Raw genomic sequence first — 13,479 nt, 5'->3', positions numbered from 1 at the left:
TTATATAGGAAAATAACAAAATGTCCCAAAAATATAAAAGGCTACTCCTATGGAAAGGCTATCATATTAGTTTACTTATAAGGACTAGCGGTTTTACTCATACAATTTCTCTTTCATAACAGATACATGCGCAGATACATCCTCATAAGCGCTATAATGCACACAACTGTTTTCGCCAGGTTTTCTTTTTGTTGTTTCTCATAAGCGCTCGTCCGTTGTCCTTCAACAACACAGCCGTCTGCCCAAGCCCGGTGGCAAAAGCGGGTGTGCCGATGAGACACTCGCAAAACACCCTTACAGATGCCCACGTAACTCACTTAAACCCTATATGGTTGACCCTCAGCTCTATACTGTACTAGTGTCTTTCCTGTTTTCTGTTATTGTGGGCAAAGCTTTTGCATTGTGAGCTTGTCGATCTGCTATTTTCTGTGAAAGCTTTCCCCCACGGTACGGATGCTGTGTTTTAATTGGTTAAGGAGGAATGTGAACCTTCTCTTATAGTGGACATGTGTGGGCAAAAGCACATGCCCACACACACACACACACACACACACACACTATCTACGTCTTCACGCCCACGTCTCTCATCTCTCGTGTCCAATCAGGTGGTCCTGTGGGCAGCTCCGTCTGTTGCCCAAACCCCTCGGTGACATCATAACTGACCGTGTAGGTCATTTGGCGGCGCACACGGTGCTCGCCATCTCTGAATACATCCGTCATATCGGTCATATCATCTGTCGGCTTGAAGACACCGTGTTCCTCGCCAAAGCCGAGTGGGCGGGCGGGCAGGCGGGCGCCTTAACGTCTTCCCAGTGAATCACTTTTACTTGGAAATGTCACCTAGCCGTCGATACAGAGAACCTGCACGGCGTTTCATGTTCAAATGTCAGGTTTTTTTTTCTTCCCTCTTTTCTTGCCTTTGTCATTTTTTTCAAATGTCTGTTCGTAGGTTTTCCGACAGTCGGGGTCAAAAGACACAACCTCTTTTGACCCCGAGTTCCCGAACTTTGCTCTTTCAAAACTCGTCAGCTGCTGAACTGTGTGTGTGTGTGTGTGTGTGTGTGTGTGTGTGTGTGTGTGTGTGTGTGTGTGTGTGTGTGTGTGTGTGTGTGTGTGTGTGTGTGTGTGTGTGTGTGTGTGTGTGTGTGTGTGTGTGTGTGTGTGTGTGTTTTAGGCCAACAGTGAGCCCGTTGGTGTCTCCGTGAACGTGGAATGCGGTGTATTTGACTCGTGTGCGCGTCAACGTTTAACTATTGACTTTTGGGGGGTGACTTTAACCTTGCTGAAAGGGAGGAGAGCGGTGGGTCGGTGCCCTGTTAGCGTATAGCTGCCAGCTCAGCTTGTCTCTGGGCCTTTTTTTGGGGGGTGGGGGGGGTCGGAGGCTCCAACGTGTCAAAGGTTGGCCAGCCTGTCTTTGTTTGTCCTGGGCTGCCTGGCAGGCTCATGGGCAGCGGCCATTGTGGCGAGAGTCACAGCGGTGAGGAGGTGGCAGAGGTGAGGAGGTTGAGGGAAGGCTGTCAGGGCCGCTGTGACCTCCGTGGTACACACACACACACACACACACACACACACACACACACACACACACACACACACATATTCTTACCATAGCAACACAGACAAAGATATTGACAGCAGCGTTAGAGGACACTGTTGGAAGCTGCGTGTGTGCGTGCGTGTGTGTGTGTGTGTGTGTGTGTGTGTGTGTGTGTGTGTGTGTGTGTGTGTGTGTGTGTGTGTGTGTGTGTGTGTGTGTGTGTGTGTGTGTGTGTGTGTGTGTGTGTGTGTGTGTGTGTGTGTGTGTGTGTGTGTGTCTGTGTCTGTGTGTGTTGCGGGGGTAATCTGGGTTGACCACAGTGTCTCATCAGCAGAAAACAGACCATTGAATCTTTGTTGTCACATGTGCACTCTCGCTCTCTCTCTCTCTCTCTCTCTTTGTCTTTATCGCTCGCTCTCTCTCTCTCTCTCACACACACACATTTTAATTTCTATATTTGGATTTCCAATTATAAATGCAATGCAACACAAGCAGACTACCTGTTATAGGTATAGGTGACAGTGTCTTTTCCGTATAAAGTGACTGCCAATAATGGCAGACACAGAACAATATTTCCTTAATTGTTGTCTTAATCTTTTAGCCAGTCAAACAATGTGTAGTCCTCGCACACACACACACACACACACACACACACACACACACACACACACACACACACACACACACACACACACACACATCTTATGGACATGCCCCAAGCTGCCAAATATCAAAGCAATTGTTTTACAATCGTACCCACATGCAGAGATGGCATGTGCCAGCGGTTGATATTTCAGTATTTTACAGCTGAAGCAAGTATCCATGTACACACACACACACACACACACACACACACACACACACACACACACACACACACACACACACACACACACACACACACACACACACACACACACACACACACATCCCAGTGTGTCTCCAGCGCTGTAGTGTGGAGCCAGGCTGTGTGAGGCCTGAGGCTACTGGACCACTGTAGCGAATAGCATGTGATCACACACACACACACGCACACGCACACGCACACACACACAGTGACACACACATGTGCATGTTGGAAGGCTAACAAAGTACTAAACGTCTGCTGAGACGCATGATTTGAGAACGGTCAGACAACGTGTGTGTGTGTGTGTGTGTGTGTGTGTGTGTGTGTGTGTGTGTGTGTGTGTGTGTGTGTGTGTGTGTGTGTGTGTGTGTGTGTGTGTGTGTGTGTGTGTGTGTGTGTGTGTGTGTGTGTGTGTGTGCTCACTCCATGCTGATAGGCTTTTTTGGCAGAGTTTATCTGATCCTTCTAATCAACTGTGAAGTAACGCCACTATAAGCATGACACACTGATGGAGAGAGAGAGAGACAGAGAGAGAGAGAGAGAGAGAGATGGGTGGAGATAGAGAAGAGAGAACATTGATATGTACACTATTCTTCTCCGTTAGCTCAGTCGGTAGAGCTCCTACCTTTTCGACCACAGGGTCATGGGTTTGACCCCGGGCACCACCAACTCAGCGTATGAGTAGCCAATGGCTTAAGTGTGGCAAGTGGTGTGGTTAATACTGTGAGCTGATGGTACTGTAGGTGTTGCGCTCCACCTCAGCAATCCATCTCCCAGGAGGTCTAGTGCACTGTGGAATGAGGATAGACTCCACACTCTGGCTGATACCGACAATAAGCCTCTCCGACCTACTTACTTACCTAATGTTCCCCTCAGAGTAGGGATGCTATAGGTCGTTGGTTCTCAAAGTGCGGTCCGCGGACCCCCAGGGGTCCTTGGGGGAGTTCCAGGGGGTCCCCAGCTAAATGATAGATAGTTAGGAACCAAATGGACCCTTATGGGTCTGTAACTCAGAGAGTGTACAAATCGAACCAAATGGTCCATTTGGTCCCATTTGTACACTCTCAGAGTTACATTAAGATTTATTTTACAATATAAATTGGGGGCCCAGAGATAGAAATGCCATTAAATGGGTGTCCTTGTTCTTAAAATGGTTGAAAATCACTGCTAGAGTCGTAAAAATCTTCTCTTATGGGGGTCCTTGGCATATCTTTTCAAATGGGGATCCGCGGGCTAAGAAGTGTCAATTTGGGGTCCTTGACATGAAATAGTTTGAGAACCACTACTATAGATTTCAAGTGGTTAATGTGAAAAAAAAGAAAGAAAAAAGGTTCAAACACAGAAAGATTTAGCGGGTCCCCCTGTAGTAACGCTCTCTCTTTCTCTCTGTCTGTATGTCTGTATGTCTGTCTGTCTGTCTGTCTGTCTGACTGTCTGCTGTATCTATGGATAGTGCCAGAGGGATGGATGTATGGATGTATGGATGGTGGGGCATCTGTGAACATCTCTGTTCCGTGTTTCAGTGTGATAAAAATGGACCTGTCATTTCACAGTGCCGCCATCCATTCCTCCCTTCATCCTCTCCTCTCTTCTTCTCTCCTCTTTCATTCTTCCCCTGATACTGATGCTCCCTTCGTGTTTCTCTCTCTCTTTCTCTCTCTTTTCCTTGTTTCAAAAGGAATGCCCCCCCCCCCTCCCCCTCCCACAGAAGGTCAGTGGTCCGCTCTGTTGGCAGACAGACGGGCACACTGGCACACATCTATCAGTTATAGCAGCGCTGGTGAAATATGCAGATAAAGTAGAACAAATGTGCTGGAAGGGCTGTTTCTGTGTGCGTGTGTGTGTGTGTGTGTGTGTGGGGGTCTGTCTGTGGGTCTGTGTGTGGGTGTGTGAGTGTCTGTGTGCGTGTGCGCGCGCGCGCGTTCAGTGTCTGAGTGGCTGGAGGATGCTATTTCATTGGAGTTGCCAAGACCTTCCTTGACATGTAAACATTGCAGATGTGAGACGCACTCTGGCTGAGCCCGTTTCCAGACAGTATGGAGAGAGACGGGGTGGGAGAGAGGGGGAGAAAGAGAGAGAAGGAGGGAGGGAGGGGCGAGGAGACTGAGAGAGAGAGGGGGGGAGGGAGAGAGAGAGAGAAGGAGGGAGGGGGAGAGAGATGGAGAGAGAGAAAGAGGGAGGGAGGGTGGGTGAGAGAAAGAGTGAGAGAGAGAGGGAGGGAGGCCTTCATCTGAAACAGGAAAAAAAATGTGCTGTCTGCGCTAATAAGTCAAAAAGTGGACAACATGTAGAGATGAGAGCAGATAGCTCAGGTTCAAGACATACCCTCTGAGTACACGCACATGCGCGCACACACACACACACACACACACACACACACACACGCACACACGCACACAACCGGCTCTCGGGTGATTACTCATTGTTCAGGCCTGATTATTAATTACAGAGGCGGAGAGGTTTGGAAGTAAACACTGACTAATGGCTAACAGAAGTGCGTTAATGTCTCACCTGTACTTTAATTACAGCTACAAGAATCCTAGCACGGGACCGTAATTAACCCTAATGGACTGGATGGGGGGGATAAAAGAAAAGAAAATGCCTTCTCTCTTGGTTCATGTGACGTAAATGTATGTTGAAGCGATGTTACTGTACCGTGTAAAGGTGTTTGTCACTGCAACATGTCAACCAATCAAATAGTACGGTCAGATATGCAGTATCGTCTCTGTCGGGCGGAAACCTCATATGTCTAAAACTGTTACTTTTCAGGATTCAAATTCAAAAGCATCAAAAGTAGCAGATCTACAAGCTCAAAACGCGTCGCTTCGCGCCGCGTTTTGAGCTTGCGGATCTGCTACTTTTGATGCTTTTGTGTGACGCTGTAGTATGATCAAGTAGGAGCGTTGATTTACGGGTAAAAAACACAAGTTAAGACGGGGAGAAAACACAAAAAGTTAAGATGGGGAGATAAGAGGTTTCTGCGACAATGCTAAGGTGATGTACTGCACCGTGAAGGTGTTAGTCACTGCAAGTTGTCAACGAATCAAAAAGGAGGGTTAGATAGATGTATAAGAAATGCAGTCTGACAGACATGAGTTTATCACCATGAGGAACTGGGGATCATGAATTGGAACTGCCATCTGATCCCAGTTCAACTTGTGATCCCAGTGTCATTTGTGATACTAGTGTAATTTGTGATCCTATCACTAATTGAACTGGGATCATATGAGTTGAACTGGGATCAACGAATTGAACTGGGATCATAAGTTGAAGTGGGATCATATGAGTTGAAGTGAGATCATATGAGTTGAACTGAGATCATATGAGTTGAACTGAGATCATATGAGTTGAACTGAGATCATATGAGTTGAACTGAGATCATTTGAGTTGAAGTGGGATCATGGATCAGAGTGTTTCATGCTGCTCACCTCCCCGATCCAACGCACGCACCACTAACCACCAAACACCTCAGGATGTCGACACCTCCGTGCCTCTCACAAGCACACACACACACACACACACACACACACACACACACACACACACACACACACACACACACACACACACACACACACACACACACACACACACACACACACACACACACACACGCTCACTGACACACAGCCTGATTGATGTTTGTCTGCTGACTTACGCTTCCAGAGGAAACTGGGCCCCAGTCAAACTCAAAACCTCATCCCTTCCACAACGCTTGTTTTTTCAGCTTTGGTGGAAGTCCTCCGCCTCGTTGTCACACATCACATGAAAAGAGGATGTGTGTGTGTGTGTGTGTGTCTGTCTGTGTGTGCACGGGTTCACAACGTGCACATTTCCATGTTTACGTAGCCAGTCCGGCACACGTCCCTCTAGAGTTGCAGGAAATAGACAGGTAAACTGTGGTGAACTGGACTTGACTTCTGACCCAGATCTAACCAGATGAGAGGGGATGGGATGTGGCTTGTTGTTTTGGATCACACAGGTGGCTTATTGTCTGGATTACACACAGGTGACAGACCCGTCACTGTATAGCGCACGTTGGAAAATGCTGACACACGACACGATTGCTTGTTTTGTCTATCAGAGCAAGAACCGTTGTTAATTCCTGATTAGCAAGAGATGGAATAACAGCTCGGTTTGTTATCGGCAGTGGTGGAAAAAGTACTTAAGTAAAAGTATCAATACTGCTAAATTGAAATACTACTGTTTCAAGTAAAAGTCCGGAATTCAAAATGTTCTTTGGTGAAAGTGCAAAAGTGTTGGCATCAAAATGTACTTGAAAGTACCAAAGGTAAAAGTACTCATTATGCAGAATGTCCCCATCTTAAGTATATCTTTATGTATGAAAATCTTTTTACAAGCTCTACAAGCTCACAATGCTCACAATGCGTCGCATCGTGAGCTTGTAGATTTGCTATTTTCAAATGCCCGAAATAAATTTAGGGCTGAAGTGGGTAATGTATGGTTTATAATAATAATTAAAATCTACAAAGTAACTAGTAACCAATGTGTTCAAATAAAATTGTAATGGAGTAAATGTACAATATTTGGATCCGAGATGTAGTGGAGTAGAAGTAAGTAAGTAGTGAAAATCAGAAAATACAATACCTCAAAATTGTACTTAAGTATTAGCACTTGAGTAAACGCACTCAGTCACTTTACACCAGCGGTTATCGGGGATCACAGATTTCCTATCATCAATATTACAGACAATCATTACAACAAGTCATTATAGTCTAAAAAGATCAATTCACACTCCATGATGAGTTTGTGTGAGTGAGTGAGTGAGGACACTCGTCTCGCGCTATCTATCGTATTTCCCCTCCTTGAAGTGATCTCTCCTCTTGATGTCTCCCGACAATCTTTCATCCCCCTGTGTCTTTGTAGAGCGACGGAGAGCCTAGCGTCGCTTTTATTGACATAAATCGTTGGCACATTGAACGAGCCGCTGCCCTCACACATAAATATATACACGCTGCACTCTCTTCACTCACTCACTCCACTCAAACATCACATGCTGCTCTCTGCTGTCTTTTTGATCCCCCTCAAGCTGATGGATGGAATGAAAGTTTGATGCACTTGTGTGAATGCGCTCAATTTTTACCAATCTCTCACGCAGCGCACCCTCTCTCTCTCTCTCTCTCTCTCTCTCTCTCTCTCTCTTTCTCTTTCTCTCTTTCTCATGCCCTCGTGGAGGTTCAGACCACCACAGCCTTCATTTTCTATTCCTCTTTAAAGTGGAGATGGAGGCTAAACATCTTTGATCCCCGGGTTTGAGTTCAAACCGTGCTGCCAGACCCATGGTCCACGCGGATCATGACTTCACGTGTAATGATGAGAGAAAAGTTAAAGACAGGCCGGCAGGCTGGCAGACAGACAGACAGGCGAGCGGGCAACCAAGCAGCAAGTTGTGCGCTCTCTCTCTCTCTCTCTCCCTCTCTCCCCCCTGTGTTTTTTCCCCCTTCTGCAAGACATCATGATGTTGTCCTGGTGATGGGGTCATATTGAAGGCACCAAGTTATAAAAAGAGAGGGAGAGAAGTGGAGTTAGAAACAGGGCTTGGTGTGGAGGAGAGAGAGAGGGAGAGAGGGTTAGTGGGAGTGGAGGAGGAGAGGAGAGAGAGGGTTAGTGAGAGTGTCAGTGCTGTACAGGAGATCTCCTTAGCCATTCCCTTTGTTTTCTCTCTTATGGATTTTCTGATTCCTGTTTTGCAGACATTGAAACAGGGGCTGCAGGTTTCCTTTCAGGAGCTTTGTGTCGTGACACAGCTGTGGGAAAAAAGTAAAGCCCAATAACGTCTCCAAACTCAGCCCCCCACCCCCCCACGCCCCCGGCATGGCTGAACTCATTTGACCCTCGGGGAGAAACCTGAGTTTACGCTAAGTTGTTTTGGCATCGGACTGTGAAGCCATATCAGCCATATTGTTGCTGTCGGGCAGAAAGCTTGTATTTTTTTTTTAGTTCACTGTTTTTTTCATAAATTAAAGCTGCACTATGTAACTATCCTCTTCTACCCTGGATTTGAACCCGGGTTTCCTACGCAAGTGCTTGCTCAGGGGATAAAATAAATATTGACCATCAGGTCAACATTCGTGTCAGATCCTGTGTTTAGGTCAAGGGTTCTTAAACTTTCTTGGCTCATGGCACTCACAAATAACTTTTTCATCCACGGCACCCCTGACTGACATTGTTACTTTATAACACCTTACATTTATGTCATATTATGATACGGAAATATGTCAATCTTTCCCCCTGAGATGCAGGTTGTCACGAGGAAAACTTGAGAGAATATCTGTTTCCATTATGGGACAGGTTGCAAATAACTTTATGCATCCCTGTTCTGGGTGGAACGTTTGCCAAAAATAGCAGATCTACAAGCTCACAACGTGTCGCGTTGCGATGCGTTGTGAGATTGTAGATCTGCTATTTTTGGCGAACAGATTTTATGTAGATAAAGAACGCACCAAGTACAGTGCAACTGAGGTCTGTTTTACAAACTATAATGGTTAAACTGAAGAGATATTGATAAATTCCAAATATTATCAAAGTATTCTGCTGCACCCCTAGACTTGTGTCACGACACCCTGGGGTGCCACAGCAGCCACTTTGAGAACCCCTGGTCTAGGTGAGACTTGACACAATCTAAATGTCTCAATAGAAGAGCAGGGAGACAAAATACAACCACCCCAATTGTTATATTGCACGGGAGTTATTTAGTTATATTGGATTAACATACGCTACCATACAGATTGGCCAAAATTACATTTTATTAATTAAAAAAAAAAGTTACGTAGTGCCGCTTTAACTCCACAATAATCTTATGAATTGAACTTCAATTAATTGTCTTCTCCTTTTCCGATTTGGCCCCGTGTATTGGCCCTCCCTGGCGGACCCCCAACTTTGAAACCCTTTGCCTCCTAGTCTATTGTCATGCTCTCCAGTCTCGTCCCCGTGGCATGGTGACAGGGCAATCTGTGCTGTCATGGAGGTTGCCAGCTCTCGGGGGAACGCCAAGCCTTTGAATCAAAGACTCCACCTTCTTTGATCACATCCTGGAAGAGGACTTATCTTATCGTGCTTATCGATTCATCTGGTCGTCTTGTGTTCTGTGTGACTTGTATACCCTGGCGCCTTGGATCAGTCACACAGATAACGCCATGACCTGAGTCCATAGACAAAGACTATGTTATACCGCCCCCCCCCCCCCCCCCCCCCAGTACAGGTGTGTCGCCGTTTGTTTTGTATTAATTGATGGAGGAAATGACCTTGGATCAATATGGTCAAGCTAATAATTGTGCAAACTTGAGTTTGCAGTGGTGTAAAGTAACTCAGTACATTTACTCAAGTACTTAAGTATAATTTGACCCACTTAAGCTCTATATACATTTCTGCCTTTTGAAAATAGCCGATCTACAAGCTCACAATGCGTCGCGATGCTACGCATTGTGAGTTTGTAGATCTGCTATTTTCAAACGATTTATACATTTGAAAACTTTTGAATTGGGCCATTCTGCATTATGAGTTCCTTTTACTTTTGTTTTGAATTTAATTTTGATGCCAATACTTTTGTACTTTTACTCAAGTACATTTTGAATTCCAGAATTTGTGATGAAAGAGGGCATTCATTTACAATGACAAAACCCCATAAAAAGTTGAAATATGGAGATACAGTACAAGGTTTCTGCCCGATATACAGTATGCATACAGCGTATAAGCTTTATACAGTATTTATGTGTTATTTTATCTATTTTTTCTCCTCAAAGTCTTCGCTATAATCTCACTTACAAACTAAATGTAATGGGAAGTGGTTGCTAAGCAACAAAGAAGGCATGTTTGTCTTTTTTCTTTGCGTTCCACTTTTTATTGCATCTTTTCTTTTCAATTAGCCCTGAACCTTTTGAGTTTGTTTGTAATCTGTGTACATACATGCAGGTTAGATGTATTCAATACCTGCGTGTATAGGTGACGTTGTTTGAATAATAAGAAATGACAGACAGCTGAAATGGGTACAGTTATACTTAATTATCACTGTTGATGATTATCAAAACCAGTGGTGTAAAGTAACTAAGTATGTGTACTCAAGTACTGTACTTTTGTGAGTTTTTTTTTTTACTTAACTGGAATATTTCAAATTTTCAGTACTTTTACTTCTACTCCACCACATCTCAGAGGCACATATTATACTTTTACTCCACTACAAATTATTTGCACACTTTAGGTACTAGTTACTTTGTAGATTTACATTATTATTACAAAACATGCATATGATATATTCCTCGGCAATTTGTATACATTTGTTTGGTACTTTAAGTATATTTTCATGCCATACTTTTGTACCTTTGTACATTTTAAATATCTACTTGTAACAGAGTACTTCTACATTGTGGTATTGACACTTTTACTTAGGTAAAACATTTCTGTACTTTTTCCACCACTGATCAAAACAAACACAGACTAGCTGGGTTAATTCTGCCCATATTTGACCCTGTAAGACTCCGCCACTGGTCAACGGATACATATCGTCGCTGTCAGGAGGAAAGCTTGTATGTCCAAAACTGTTACTTTTCGCGAAATGTTGTTAAAGAAAAAAAAAGAAGAACCTGTGTTCCAATGGATCCAGTGTAGTTATGATTTATTCACAAGCTCTTGTTAACACTTTTCTTTGGTTAAATATTTATAAAACCCCACAGACAGTCTTAGCTACTTTCAATCTGGCCTTCCTGTTTTGGGCATGTAATTATAATTGTAATTATAGAAAAAACTAAAATAACATCATTGCTATAGAGTCTTTGTCCAGTAACAATCAGCCAATCAGGAGGGAGTACCCCTTTATCAGCTTCATTTGTTATAGTGTTCCAGTTCTAATTGTGTCTGCTCATGTATTGTGTTTCATCACTTCCAATTTCACTTGTTTAATCTGTATCCTGTCCAAGTTCTCTTATCCTGATTGGATAAAATTGGTATCCTGACCTGAAAATGCATTTTCTGTTTAATAAAGAGCTGGAGAGACAGGAAGACTAGTCCTGTTACTGGTAGGCCTGATTCGATTAGTCCAATAGTCGACTAATCGATCAAGGGAGTCTGATTCGACTGCCAATCCCTCAGTCGAATCATGCAATTTCTTTTGCATGATTCGACTGAGAGATTGGCCTAATTTATTATATTAATGAACTAATAGTTTGCCAAAAATAGGATATATATCATGATTTTTTGGGAGAAACCAAGCAAGCATATGTTAAATCAGACATTAAGCACCCCCCACAGCCCAAATGGAATGATCCTCTATTGCGTTTTTTAAAATGTATTTTTAATTTGACTCAGAGATTGGCAATCGAATCAGACTGATGGAAAAAAAAAGAAAGTTATGCGGATAGAGGATCATTTTTTTATATTATAATGTTTTTGCATGATTTGACTATAGGCAACATTTGGCCAATCAGATTCGACTATTTAAATTCTTAGTCGGGAACAGGCCTAGTTACTGGACTTTATAGTGAGTACTATCAGAATACAGAGCAATATTCAACACTTATTTTAACCAAAGAAAATCACTTGTACCCTACCAGTACCTTTAAAATTTCAGGTATATTTGGCAACCCTACTTACAAAGGTACCTTCTGCCCGCTGGCAGAACGCTAGCCTAGTTCATCAGTATGTATAATGTCTATATCACTTACACACTGTGTTACTGTAGGGGAGATGCAGGCGTGCGTGCGATTCATAATCACATGCCGGGCTTATTTAACGCTACCATTCCTTTTAACAGTTAGGGGCCTATTGTCGTGATTATGCTAAGCAGAAAGCATGTCTGGAAGAAAAAGGGGAAAAAAAGCCCCAGCCGTCTCCCCCCTCTGCGATAGGTAAACCCTGTCCAGGAGGCATTCTAATAGCCAAGTGTTGCCAGATTTTTGCGATTTGAAAAGCTACCAGGCTCCCCAAAAAAAGAAGCAGCAGCTAATAGGCCATATGAGCACTTTACGCCGCTATACATCGGCCGATCTGCAGCTTGTAGATCTGCTATTTAAAAAGTAGATATTAATGTTGGAAAAAGTACAAAAAATTGGAATATTTTTTTTTAAACATTTGAACAACACAAATCTGGTTTTGGGGGTCCCTGATGGCACAAAATATTTTCAGGGGTCTCCGCAGACAAATAACATAAAAATGTGTGTTTGGCGGGGGGGGGTCCTTGACATGAAAAATATATTATTTATTATAATATTTACAATCGACTTTACAGAAAAAAACAAGCCCCAAATTAGCTTATAATAAGCAGACATGGCAACGCTGTCTACAGCCCCTTTGCTCCATCCCTTCTCTCTCTCTCTCTGGGCTCTCTCCATCAGCCCAGGAAGAGAAGAAGAAGAAAGGAAAGAGAGGAGGAGGGGGGGGTGGTGGTGGTGGTGGTGGGGGGGGGAGCAACCGGAGGAGGAGGAAGAGAAAAAAAAAAAGCCTGGCGTGCATAAATGAAAGTTCAACAGGGTTCAATGAAACACTTATACAATTTGCTGCAATATAGCAGGGTTTTTATAATCTCATTATCATCTTAGTGCCAGATTTGCCCGTGAGGCCTGTTTCGTATTCCGCTCTTTATTAGCTCTGCTTCACATTTTTTGTCCATTTGTCCTGCCACTTTGCCTTGCCCGAGCCTCTCAGCCAATCGGCGGAGACGGAATCTCCCCAATATCTTTCGCCTGTCGGGGAGAGGCAGAAACCTTGTATGTCCAGCAGTGTTGATTTTGTCGACTAAAACTATGACGAATAATGTTCGTCGACTACCTTTTTTCACTGACGAAAACTCAATTAAAACTAAATAAAAAACTAAGCTATGATGACTAAAACTAAGACTAAATATATTGATCATTTCGTCAACAAATAAAAAGTAGACTAAAATGTTAGTGAGGGACTAGTGGAGAAGAGATCCAGTAGAACTAAAAGACAAGTCATTGTATGTTTGGTTGCGCTCGGGTGTTGCGCTCTGAAAATCTGCGACGCGTTGTGAGCTTGTAGATCGGCTATTTTCAGCATGCAACCAAGTGTAAAATCATCCATTGCGGCCCGCAATGGATGATCAAGGCCTGCAAATATATATTTT

At 43.8% G+C, this 13,479-nt stretch overlaps 1 protein-coding gene across 2 annotated transcripts in view; it reads left to right on the top strand.

Moving 5' to 3' along the window:
* The window catches only part of arb2a (ARB2 cotranscriptional regulator A), a 297,865-nt gene that overhangs the window by 202,682 nt on the left and 81,704 nt on the right, over nucleotides 1–13,479 (top strand). The gene's annotated exons all lie outside the window — the stretch shown is intronic.

Source organism: Gymnoscopelus microlampas (assembly GCF_963454915.1).
Source record: "Gymnoscopelus microlampas genome assembly, chromosome: 4".
NCBI lineage: Eukaryota > Metazoa > Chordata > Actinopteri > Myctophiformes > Myctophidae > Gymnoscopelus > Gymnoscopelus microlampas.
This window is presented reverse-complemented; position numbering and strand designations above follow the sequence as displayed.